Raw genomic sequence first — 11,858 nt, 5'->3', positions numbered from 1 at the left:
CTCGAGTCCAATCCAATATAATTCAATAGAGTTTAGTATCACCATATTTCTTGTTTGAATTCATGCTAGTCTGCACATTCCTGGGAAGCAAGGATGGTATCACTATCTCCCCTGCTCCTAGCATAATGCATTCCACTTAGTAGGCCTTCTGTTGATGAATGGATGATTAAATAAATAAATGAGTAAATATATAATATGTTTAGCTAAGGAATAAGCACTGAAATAAAAAAAATAAAAGGAATCTTGATTTTATTCCTGCACCTTTCAGTTTCTAGTGGTATGATCTTGAGTGAGATACTTAACATAACTGAGCTTCAGTTATTTTATCTATAAACTGGGAAAAATGATATTACCTAGCTCAGAGTATAGTGACTTTTATTAAATGAGACAATGCAGGGGAAAGTGCTTAGCATGTGTCTGGCACATACAGATCAGCTTTGTTGTTGCTATGGGTATTGTCAATACAAATTATATTTAAACTAGAGGCCCAATGCATGAAATTCCTGCATGGGGGAGGGGGATCCCTGTGCCCTCTCTCAATCCAGGACCCCTCAGGGGATGTCCAACTGCCGGTTTAGGCCCAATCCCTGCAGGGCTCAGGCATAAACCAGCATTTGGACATCCCTGTCACAATCAGGGACCGCTCACCTAACCCCTCACCTGCCTGCCTGCTCGCTCCTAACCACTCGCCTGCCTGCCTGTTTGCCCCTAACTGCTCACCTGCCTGCCTGCTCACTTCCAACCACTCTCCTGCCTACCTGCCTGCTCAGTGCATGTCATAGCGACTGGTCATTCCGTCATAAGGATCACTTAGGCTTTTATATATATAGATGGTAGAATAGTTGAATGACCAAATGAGTAAAAATGTCACTGGGTATAGTGAAATTGGTAGTGATAAGTATCAGGTCTACCTCTGCCCCTTAACTATTGTGTAGCCTTGGAAAAATCACATGACCTGTCTTAACTGTTTTCTGATCTATAAGTTGGGACAACTATAGTCTAAATTTCAGGGTTGCTTCTAGGCTTAAGGAAATAATGCATGAGCATTGCACAATCAATAATAAAAATCTAGAGAATAGTTTAAACTACTATACTTTTTAATAAGCACTATCCATTAATATGTTTGAGAGAGTTGTCTGAAACTCAGAAATAAAATCAGGCTTACTCATATGGCTTGATGACATGTGAACAACCTTGTGAGTCTGTTTCAAAAATGATAAAAATAAGCCTACTCTTTCCTACATAAAAGTTAAGAGGACTAACATTTTATAAAGTTTGAAATATCATGGCCAATGTCCATAGGAAGTAGAAACACTAATGTGTTGAACAGACACTTTAGGGTTTTGTGGTATTGTTGCCTGGTGTTTGCCTTGTGCAGGAGAGCAGGCCACCTGCAGGCCATTATCATCGCCTTCTGCAGGTGCTCAGTTTAGGATTCCAGGGAGAAACTGACATTGACTTTCAGGATTGTGCTTCTAAACCTGGGTTTCTATTGAACAAATCAGGTCTGAAAATAAAGGCCAATCAAAACTGATTTTCCAACGTTTTCCAACATTATGTTTAGGGAAGGCAAGTGTGATTAAATTTGCACAGTGCCTTATATTCTGTAGGTGTTGAGCTAATGTGTGATGATTTGATATTAATCAAGGCTTGAATTTTTCTTAATGAATACATGCTACCTTGGGTTGGTTAGTTTTAATATAAATCTCCTACCTCCTCTCTTAGCTCCAATTTCTTCACTGACAGAATGGGCACAGTATTTAATTTGATGGGTTGTAAGTGAAAATAATGAGATGTTTATACTTATTCAGAATTTATATAGCACCAGGATACTTCACGTATATTAAGTTACTTAGTGTGTATACTAACAACTTAATTTGTATAATATCCCCACTTTATGGATGAGGAAACTGAGTTGCTGAGACTTACTAGCTAAGCTAAGTTCACAAACCTAGTAGGGGCAAAGCAACTAGCAAAGAGCTTGGTGAAGACTAGGCCAACTGTGCGGGACTATGTTCTTGCTATGCCCAGGACTGATGCCCTAAAGACTCTCATCCCATGTGGTTATATCCCCACCTTAAAAAATCAGAATCTAAGGACCATCTAAATGCAGGAGAAACAACAAAGCCCATATATTTGTTTTAGTTATAACATTTCTTAGATTAGCCCTGACTCAGCAGCTCCTCACTTCGGAAGCTCACTGTGTATTTGACTGGAGAAGACACAAATAAAAGACTACTTTCTTCTGCTTGGTGTTGGCCATCTCAAAAGCCCATCATGCAGCAGGGACTTGGGGACTCTTTCATACCCAGGACACTTACTCAGCTAACTCAGCCAAGAGAAGCCCTGGGTGGGCAGAAAGAGGAGACTCCTAGCAGGTGGGTTCTGGTATTAGTCTGGCTGCCCTAACCTGTTTTTCTTGGGCCTAGAATTATCCTAAACACTCCATATCCAATAAGCTAAACCATCCCGCTTCTTATTTCTTCAGTGTTCATTCCACTTTCATTTCCTGAATGCATTCCAAGTTTCAAAGTGAAGCTACAGGCCTGGCCAGAGCCCCCATCCTACAGGACTCATCCAGTGGCCCCTCCTCCTCAAGCTTTATAGCTTGGAGTCTTACCAATCTAGGTAACTAATGGAAATCAACAAAATGCTCATCATACTGGACCAAAAATGTCATCTTGCATTTGTTCTTTACTACTGCATAACAATTTACCACAAACTTAGGTGCTTAAAACAATACATGTGGCCCTAGCTGGTTTGGCTCAGTGGATAGAGTGTTGGCCTACGGACTGAAGGGTCCCGGGTTCAATTCCAGTCAAGGTCACATGCCCGGGTTGCAGGCTCAATCCCAAATAGGGGGCATGCAGGAAGCAGCCAATCAGTGATTCAGTGATTTTCTCTCATCATTGATGTTTCTAACTCTCTCTCCCTCTCCCTTCCTCTCGGAAATCAATAAAAATATATTAAAAACAAAGCTAAACAACAACAAAAAACACATGTGTATTATTATCTCCCAGTTTCAATGAGTTCAGGGCTTAGCACACTTTATTTTAGCTGGATCCTATACTTAGGTCTCAGAGGCTAAAATCAAGTTGTGAGCCCACTGCTTTCACATATAGAGATTACACTAGGGGAAGATCCACTTCCAAACTTGCTCAAGTAGCTGAAAGAATTTATTTTCTTTCGGTTACAGGTGTGAGGTACCCATTGTCTTGCCAGTAGCTGGCTGAGGACCACTCTAAGCCCCTAAAGACCGCTCTCAGATCTCTGCCATTTGAGCCCCCTCAGCTCAGCAGTGGGGAACCTCCTGATGTCAAACCCCTCTCAAGGTTCCAGTCTCTCTTATATCCCCTTCTGTGACCAGCCAGAGAAATCTCTGCTTTCCTTGGGCTCTTGTGATTAGATCCACCCAGGTAATTTCATATTAGGCCAACTGTGCAAGAGAACATATCCTGATCATGAGAGTAAAAGCCAGTATATCCAGTACAGGGCATTATGCTGGGCATGTACACCAGGGGGAGGGGAGGAGGGAAATCATGGGGGGAATCTTATAATTCTGCCTACCACACATATCTACCTTGAAATCCAACTGCCAAGTCCCATCCTCTGTTAAAACCTCTCAGGGAATGATGCCAAGCCTCATTATGAGACAACATTTATGATCCTTGCCACGTACCCTTGGAACCTGAGTTTGGGGCAGGTGGCTCCCATTAGGAAATCGGCTTTCATGGGCAGCTCAGTCCCTTTAACTGAATAAAGATTGTTCCCAGATTCTTGCCCTTTCCTGCACTTGCCACACACCTCACACTGAGCCAGCCTATACAATGGCATTCGGGTATATAGCCAGCTAAATACTATATAGTATGACAAAGGCCTCATTTGTATAAATAAGGCCTTGAAACATACAGTGGAGAGAGTCGTGGATTCTGCCTGGTGAAAGCAGTATTTAGTGGGAAAAGGTTCAGCAGAGGGGTGACAGTTGTTACAGATTTGATATATGATGAGAATTATATGAGGGAGCAGAAAGAACAAGTCAAGAATAAGTCTGGGAAGCCTCAGAGAGCAGGAAACTGTGTTGTAGGATTACTTTAGAGGGAATGGAAGGGAGTGTTTGAATTTAAAACTACATGATCAGGGTTTAAAAAGGATCTTATATACCACTAGAGGCCTGGTGCACAGATTTGTGTACTGGTGTGGCCCCTCTACCTGGCCTGTAAGGATTGAGCCAAAACCAGCTCTCTGACATCCCCCAAGGGGTCTCAGATTGTGACAGGGCACAGGCCAGGCTGAGGGACCCAACCGGTGCACGATCGGGACTGGAGAAGGACTGTGGGAGGTCTCCAGGGCGTGTCTGGCCCATCTCGCCCAATCTTGATAGGCCAGACCCCAGCAGCAAGCTAACCTATCAGTCAGGGCATCTGCCTCCTGGTGGTCAGTGCACTTCATAGCTACTGGTCCAAGGGTCGAATGGTTGGACACTTAGCATATTAGACTTTTATTATATAGGACAATTAAATTAGAATTTAACTTGGAAATAAATGTAGTCATTGGTTCTCAAGTAGGGGATGACATGATTTGATGTGTTTTGAGAATAATCATCCTGGGGACAGGGTAGGTTGACTTAAGGGGGACTATAGAAGAAGTTGCTACAGTAGGCCAATGGAGGGCAGTGGTTGGAGGATTAAAGACGAAGACAATGGTTTAGATACTAATATTGGAGGTAAAATTGAGACTGAACATGAAGGCTCTAGATGCAGGCTTAGAGTATGCTGTTAACCGCACACTGTAATTTTGTGCCCTACATCACATAATACGTTCTATATTCTTCTGTAAACTTTGCATCTGTCTATCTGTCTTCTTTAGTGATCTGCATGAACTTTGATGCTTTCATCCTTTAGGCGTCAGATACAATATTTCTCCAGGTGAATATTTCACTTCCACATGGATTCATAGCAGAGTGAACATATTGTCGCTTTCATGAACCCAACGTTACTACCCCTTCTCTCACAGCTAAGATATCCCAGGGTGATTTATGCACCCTCTAATGTGTCACTGATTCCAGATATCTTTTTCCAAGCTCTCCAATGGGGGTCATTGTTTCAGAAGCATCTGTTTGTGATTTAGAGACATTTGTCGCACCCTGTGTCATAAAAATAACATTGATATCTATCAAAAACCTGTGTTGGAAATCTAATCTCTGGTGATATAAGTCAGAAGAATGGCTACCCTTTGGGGGTTACTGACTACAAGAAGACAGAAGGGAGCCTTCTGGGGTGCCAAAAATGTTCAATATCTTTACCTGGTGGTGGTTTCATGGCTGTGTTTACTGTGTGAAAAGGCATTGAGCTGTGCCCTTAACATTTCTGTGCTTTACTGTATGTGAGTTATGCCTCAATAAAAACAAATAAAGGAAAGAAATAAAGAATCACCATGTGTCATCCCTGAAACTTATCTATAATGCTTAGAAGGTGGGTTTTATGATCTCCATTATTTAAAAAATTGAGGTTCAAGTTCAAGTGACTTCCCCAAAGTCACATGGATAGCCAGGGACAGAGTCAGAAAACAAGCCCACGTTGTACGCATTAAATAGGTTCTCCTTTTTCAACTATAAGACTAAGGCTTTGCAAGACTTATTTCTGCCCTGGAATACAATGAACTCTGGCTATACATATGTTCCTCTACTGTGCATGATAGGCTTATTGTATTTTAATATGGTTGGCTTTTGGAGCCACAATGAGGCCACAGACCTTTGCACTGGGGCAAATTATGCTCAGAACTTTCCCCCCTTCTATTCAAGGGGGGAAGAGCTCTGAGACAGGAACCAGAAGGGGCTTAGAGTGGGAAGAGTAAACATCCCTACTTCTTGCTGGGTCTCTTGGCTGAGCCCTCCTGGGAGGCAGAGGAAGAAAGCCTCTGCCATATGGATTGGGAACACCTGGAGTGGAAGTCATGGTCTTCAAGTGATTATACGTTATTTCATAAATGAGATCATCTAGTTTATTTCCCCTCAATATTACTTTGGCAATGTTTGCTTAAATGGGTTAACTGGAATAAAATATCCTTCATTCAGAGTTTAACTTTCTCTTTCTCTCTCCCAAATATATATATATATATATATATATATATATATATATATATATATATATATATATATATATATATATATATATACACATATATAACAGATTTCTGAGCCTCACTTCAAAACTATGTAATCAAAATATCTGCTGGAACTTGGATCATTTAAGTACGTTCTCCCAGGGGTTTCTTCTAATACCCACCAAAGTATAAAAACTGCTGCCCTGGAGTTTAGGACAGTGATTTGAAACAATCTACTCTACTCTGGGATCTCTGCAGAGACTGTATCTTAAAAGGGAAGTAGCTCCTCTCAGAGCCCATAATGAAAATGACTTAGTAGGAAAGCCCTGTGTGAAGCAGCAGAGTGTCTTTGAAGCCAGACTCCTCATCACAGAGACCCTTGACCCACATGAAACTTGTGGATTTGGATTTTCTCCCCTGAGATACATAATGTGAAATTCATCCTTCCAGAGGTTTAGTTTTTGGCAGACACAATGCCATGTAACCACATACAGTCCAGATATAGAACGGTTTCATCATGCCCCAACTTTCCCTTGCATCCTTTTATAGCCTACATCCATCTCCACCTCTAGTTTCTGGCAACCATTGATCTATTTCTGTCCACTTAATTTTACATTTTCCAGATTGATGACATTCCATCTATCTAGAATAATGTAGCCTTTTGAGTCTGGTCTTTTACTTTCTTAGCATAATCCACTTTTTAATACATAATCCATGTTGTGATGTGTGTCAGCTCATACTTTCTAACTAGAGGCCCAGTGCATGAAATTTGTGCATGGGGGAGGGAGGGCCTTTCAGCTCAGCTTGCACCCTCTCACAATCCAGGACCCCTTGGAGGATGTTCAACTGCCTATTATCCGAATAGCCCTCTCACAATCTGGGACCTTTGGCTCCTAACCGCTCACCTGCCTACCTGCCTGCCTTATCACGCCTAACCACTCTGCCTGCCTGCCTCATCGCCCCTAACCACTTTTGCCTGTCTCATCACCTCTAACCACTCTGCCTGCCTGCCTGATTGCCTCTAACCACTCCACCTGCCTGCCTGATTGCCTCTAACCACTCTACATGCCTGACTGATCACCCCTAACTGCTTGCCTGCCTGCCTGATTGCCCCTAACTGCCTCTGCCTTGGCCTCCACTGTGGTGGCTTCATCCAGAAGGACTTCCAGAATGACGTCTGGAAGGTCATTTATCTGTCTGGTCTAGTCAGCATATTAGGCTTTTATTATTATAGATTACTGTATAGTATTTCATTGTATGGATATCACAGTTTGTGTGATGAGGGAGGAACTGGCCTGACTCAGTGTATGGGGGTAGGAGGTGGTGGGGTGAGTCAGTGGCAGAGTGTATGACTGAGAGCCTTCAGTTTGGATGCGACAGTATAACACTAAACTACCTCTATGATATTATCATGCAAGCTTCTTTAGATATGGTCATCTATAAATAGGAGCAATTTTTTCAAAGGTGGCCATAGAATGCAAAATATACTTATATATTTACCTGTATTAATTATGATTAATTTTCTTATTTCCATAAAAATTTGATTTTGAGGACATTGGTGAATGATCATCTGAATGTCTGTCTGGTTTTTACAAGTTAACTTATTACAGAATGGAGATTGTGAAGAGCACTAAATTATAGTGGCAAACTCAAGGGTCTGCTACTTCCCAGTTTAACTGAGTTTAACTCATCTAACTCCTTCCTGCTCTACTTACCTTTCCAAGGTCTTAGAGACTCAGGTAGGTTGTAGATGTTAGACCCTGTGAACACCCTGAATTTATTTATACATGTTAATTACCTTGAGAGGCATTTGTACCTGTGTTGTATCTTCACTACAAATCTATGTGGCTCAAAGTTAGTATTTGCCTCCACAGTGCTTCCAATAAAGATAAAAACTCAAAAACGTTTGAAGGAAAGCAAGAAAGAGAATCTATATAACATCCAATTTAATCTCAGGCAGATAAATGTGAGGGTTATGTTGTAGAAAATGTTTTTATAAATAATTTCAGGTCTGAGAAGTGATCATTATGATTCTGGTGAGTTTGGACATTTTAAAACCCCTTCATTTTTTTTCTTTCATTTAAAATTTTCATATTTGACATGTACACTGAGCTACCAAATTAAATTGTTAGTTATCAAGTAAATGATAAATTCAAAACTAACATACAATGTAAGTATAAAATATGCTTTTATAATAACTGAAGTTTACATATTATATTTTTAGTTTTGTTGAGTCAAATGACTTAGTATGTTAGATATCAAATCATCTAGAATTCTGAAAATTTTTAAATAAAATTAACCCCTTTTTGAAACAAGAATAATCATATGGTTATCATGAAGTTAAGATGAGATAACACATGAACTGTGGTTAGGAGAGGACCTGTATACTGAATGAGGACCTATTATGGAGAATTTACCTAGAATATGTTCAGGGTAATAAAATTTGATAAAATAATGCCCTTGCCTTCAAAATACTCACAGTCTAATGGATGTGTGTGAGGGGCAAGAAAAATGAAAGGATAATAATGATTCCACAAGATAATATTCTGAATGATAATGTAGACACAATGATGTGAGAATATAGAGAAATAGGCACTGAACCTTTAAAGACTGTGAGAAAAAATTATTCAGAAAACCTTCCTATGTGAGCTAATAACATCTGGGCTAATTCTAAAAAATTAAGTAGCACTTAGGCAACTGACAACAACAACAAAAAGAATAATTTCTAGACAACCAGCCTGAATTCAATACCTTTACCACCACTCACTGGATGAATAACCTTGGGCAACTTACTTAGTCTCTCTTTTTTGCTTCCCAATTTCCTCATAGAGTACAGAAGGGGATTAAATGAGTTAATATTTGTGAAATACCTGGCAAAGAGTACATACTGTATAAAAAATTTAAATCACAAATAATTAAGCCAAGCAATCTCCATCTGGTAAGATCTAGAGAAGGGATGACAGAGTGTATTTGGAGTTGTGCTCAGATTCTTTTTGGCAGGAGAGGAAGATGTGGAGAGAGAAGCTGTAAGCTCTTGGGGTAGCTGTTGATTGGTGAATGATAGAGAGCCTTGTAGACCATTCCAAGGGTATTGGGTTTTACCCTGATGATAATGAGAAACAATGAAATCATTTAAAATCAGGTAGTGACCTGGAAAGACCATAATTAAGGAACCTATGGAAGATTCTTTGTGATATTATCTATAACCAGTGCATGGATTCGTGCACCTTGAAAGGAACTGTGGGCTGTGAGGCTGCAGTGGGCACAGGGGCAGGTCTTGGCTCATCCTCCATGCCCCTGCCTGACCCCTCCTGCTGTAGCCCCCAGTTCACTGTATGCCAGCAGCCTGGATCCCACCCCCACCACTACCATATGCTGATGGTGCTGGCCCTGCTTTCACCCGCTGATGGCGTGGAGTGATTGGGGCAGGCACCAGCAGCTGGTGCGAGGGGGCCGGCACTGTGAGTGGGTGTGAGAGGTGGCTGCTGACCTGATCTCCCCTCAGGAGCAAAGGGAGGCGGAGAAGCCCTCAGGGGCGATTGGGACTGGTGTGGGGTGCTGGCAGCAGATGCGAGCATCGGGCTGGATTGCAGCGCATGGGAGCAAAGAATTTTCAGTAACCACCAGAGGCTCACCCTGATGACAGCGACCTGCACCCTGCTTTGGTCTGATGCCCCCACTCACCTGCTACACCATCCCACCATGGCCAACACCTGCCATGTTCCACACTCTGCTGCCTGCTGCCAATGCCCACCATGTTCCATGTGCACTCCCTGATGGTCAGCACACATCATAGCAACCAGTTGTTCAATTGGTTGTTCCACCATTTGGTCTATTTGCATACTACGGTTTTATATATCCTATATAATAAAGGGGGAATATACAAATTGACCATCACTCCGCCACAAAGATGGCAGCACCCACAGCGGAGGCGGGGGTTTCCATAACAAAAGATGGCTGCGCCCACAGTGGAGGCCGAGTACCCATAATGAGCCTTAACGAGCAATCAGCAGGGACCTGAGGCTGCGCCCCAACCCCAACACCCATGGGGCTTGACAGGGGACCTCAGGCCATGCCCCCCAACCTGTCACCAGGCCGGGGGACCACAGGCCACACTTCCCACCCCAGCAGGGCTTGACAGGGACCTCAGGCTGTGCCCCATGATCTGACACCAGGCTAGGGGACCTCAGACCACACCCCACACTCCAGTGGGGCTTGATGGGGGACCTCAAGGTATGCCCCCATGCCCAAGTGCTGGGCTGAGGGACCTGAGGCTGCTCCCCTTGCCCTGTGCCAGTAGACCTCAGGCCACGCACCCTACCCAGTGGAGCTTGACAGGGGACCTGTGGGGTTTCTTGGGGGAACTGAGGCTGCACCCCCTTCTCCTGGCACTGGACCAGGGGACCTGAGGATGTGCCCCCCGACTGGCAGGGCTTGAAAGGTGACCTAAAGGCAAGCCCTCCACCTGGCGGGGCTTGATGGGGGACCTTAAGGTGCGCCCCCCCCACCCGGCAGAGAGTGACAGGGGATCTCAGACCTCATCTCCCACCCAGTGGGGCTTGATGGGGGACCTCATGGCACCCCCCACCCAGGCCTGGGCTGTGGGACCTGAGGCTGTGCCCCCTGCCCCGCAGGGCTTTACAAAGGTGGGACCAGCTGGGTCTGAATCTAACCCAATGGGGCTCCCGGCCAGGTCTGAGTTGCCTGCGATTTGGAGGCACACGTGGGTGGGGGGGGGGTCTTGACTCTGGGTCCCATGGTGTGCTCCAGACTCTGACAGGAGGAAGATTTTCGTATATATTTTACTAATTTTCTTTTATCTCTGACACTTCTATTATAGAGAAAGAGCAAATAGCAATATTAAAATATTTCTTCTAATTAATCCCCTTTTAATGTGCATGAATTTTGTGTACTGGGCCACTAGTTTAACTAATAAAAGGGTAATATGCTAATTAGATCAGATAAACTGGACTTCTTCCAGATGTCCTTCCAGACGTTCTTCTGGACAAAGCTGAAGTGCCTGTGAGGGCCGAGGGCTGGTGGTACCGGGGAGGTGGTGGCGTGGGAGAGGACTTTGCGTGGGTTGGTCCAATCCTGCAGCCCCTTCCTCAGAGGCAATGGGAGAGGGTCCTGCACAGTCCCAGTCCCAGTGCTGCCCCTTCCACAGAGGCAGTGGCACGGGCGTGGTACCAGTGTCATGCCTCTGCAGAGGCTGGACAGGGTGTGACCTGCAGTGCCTCAACCTTCCATAGCCCTTCCCCGAGCCAGCCTGGCCCCAGATCACCCCCCACGCACCAGTGGAAGGGGCGGGACCAGCGCTAAGAATTGCCAGGGCCAAGGGCCAGCAGCCATGGTGCCCGGCAGTGGCAGCAGCAGCAGGGTGATGTGGGAAGTGCGTTCACCTGTTTGTCCTGGTCGCCTCCCACAGAGGGAGGCCAGACTTAAGTTTAGGCCCAGGGAACAGGCCTAAGCCATCAATAGGACATCCCCTGAAGGCTCCCAGACTGTGAGAGGTGGCAGGCTGGGCTGGGGGACCCCACCCCAGTGCATGAATTTTTGTGCACTGGGCCTCTAGAATCCTATCTAATAATAGAGAGACATGGTAATTAACCATAACTTCGCTACCCTTCCCATTGGCTAATCAGCAAGATATGCAAATTAACTGCCAGCCAAGATAGCGGCCAGCAGCCAGGCAGCTGAAGCGAACATGAGGCTTGCTTGCTCCAGTGATAGAGGAAGCCAAGGTTCCCCGCCTG

Source organism: Myotis daubentonii, chromosome 9 (assembly GCF_963259705.1).
Source record: "Myotis daubentonii chromosome 9, mMyoDau2.1, whole genome shotgun sequence".
Taxonomy (NCBI): Eukaryota; Metazoa; Chordata; class Mammalia; order Chiroptera; family Vespertilionidae; genus Myotis; species Myotis daubentonii.
This window is presented reverse-complemented; position numbering follows the sequence as displayed.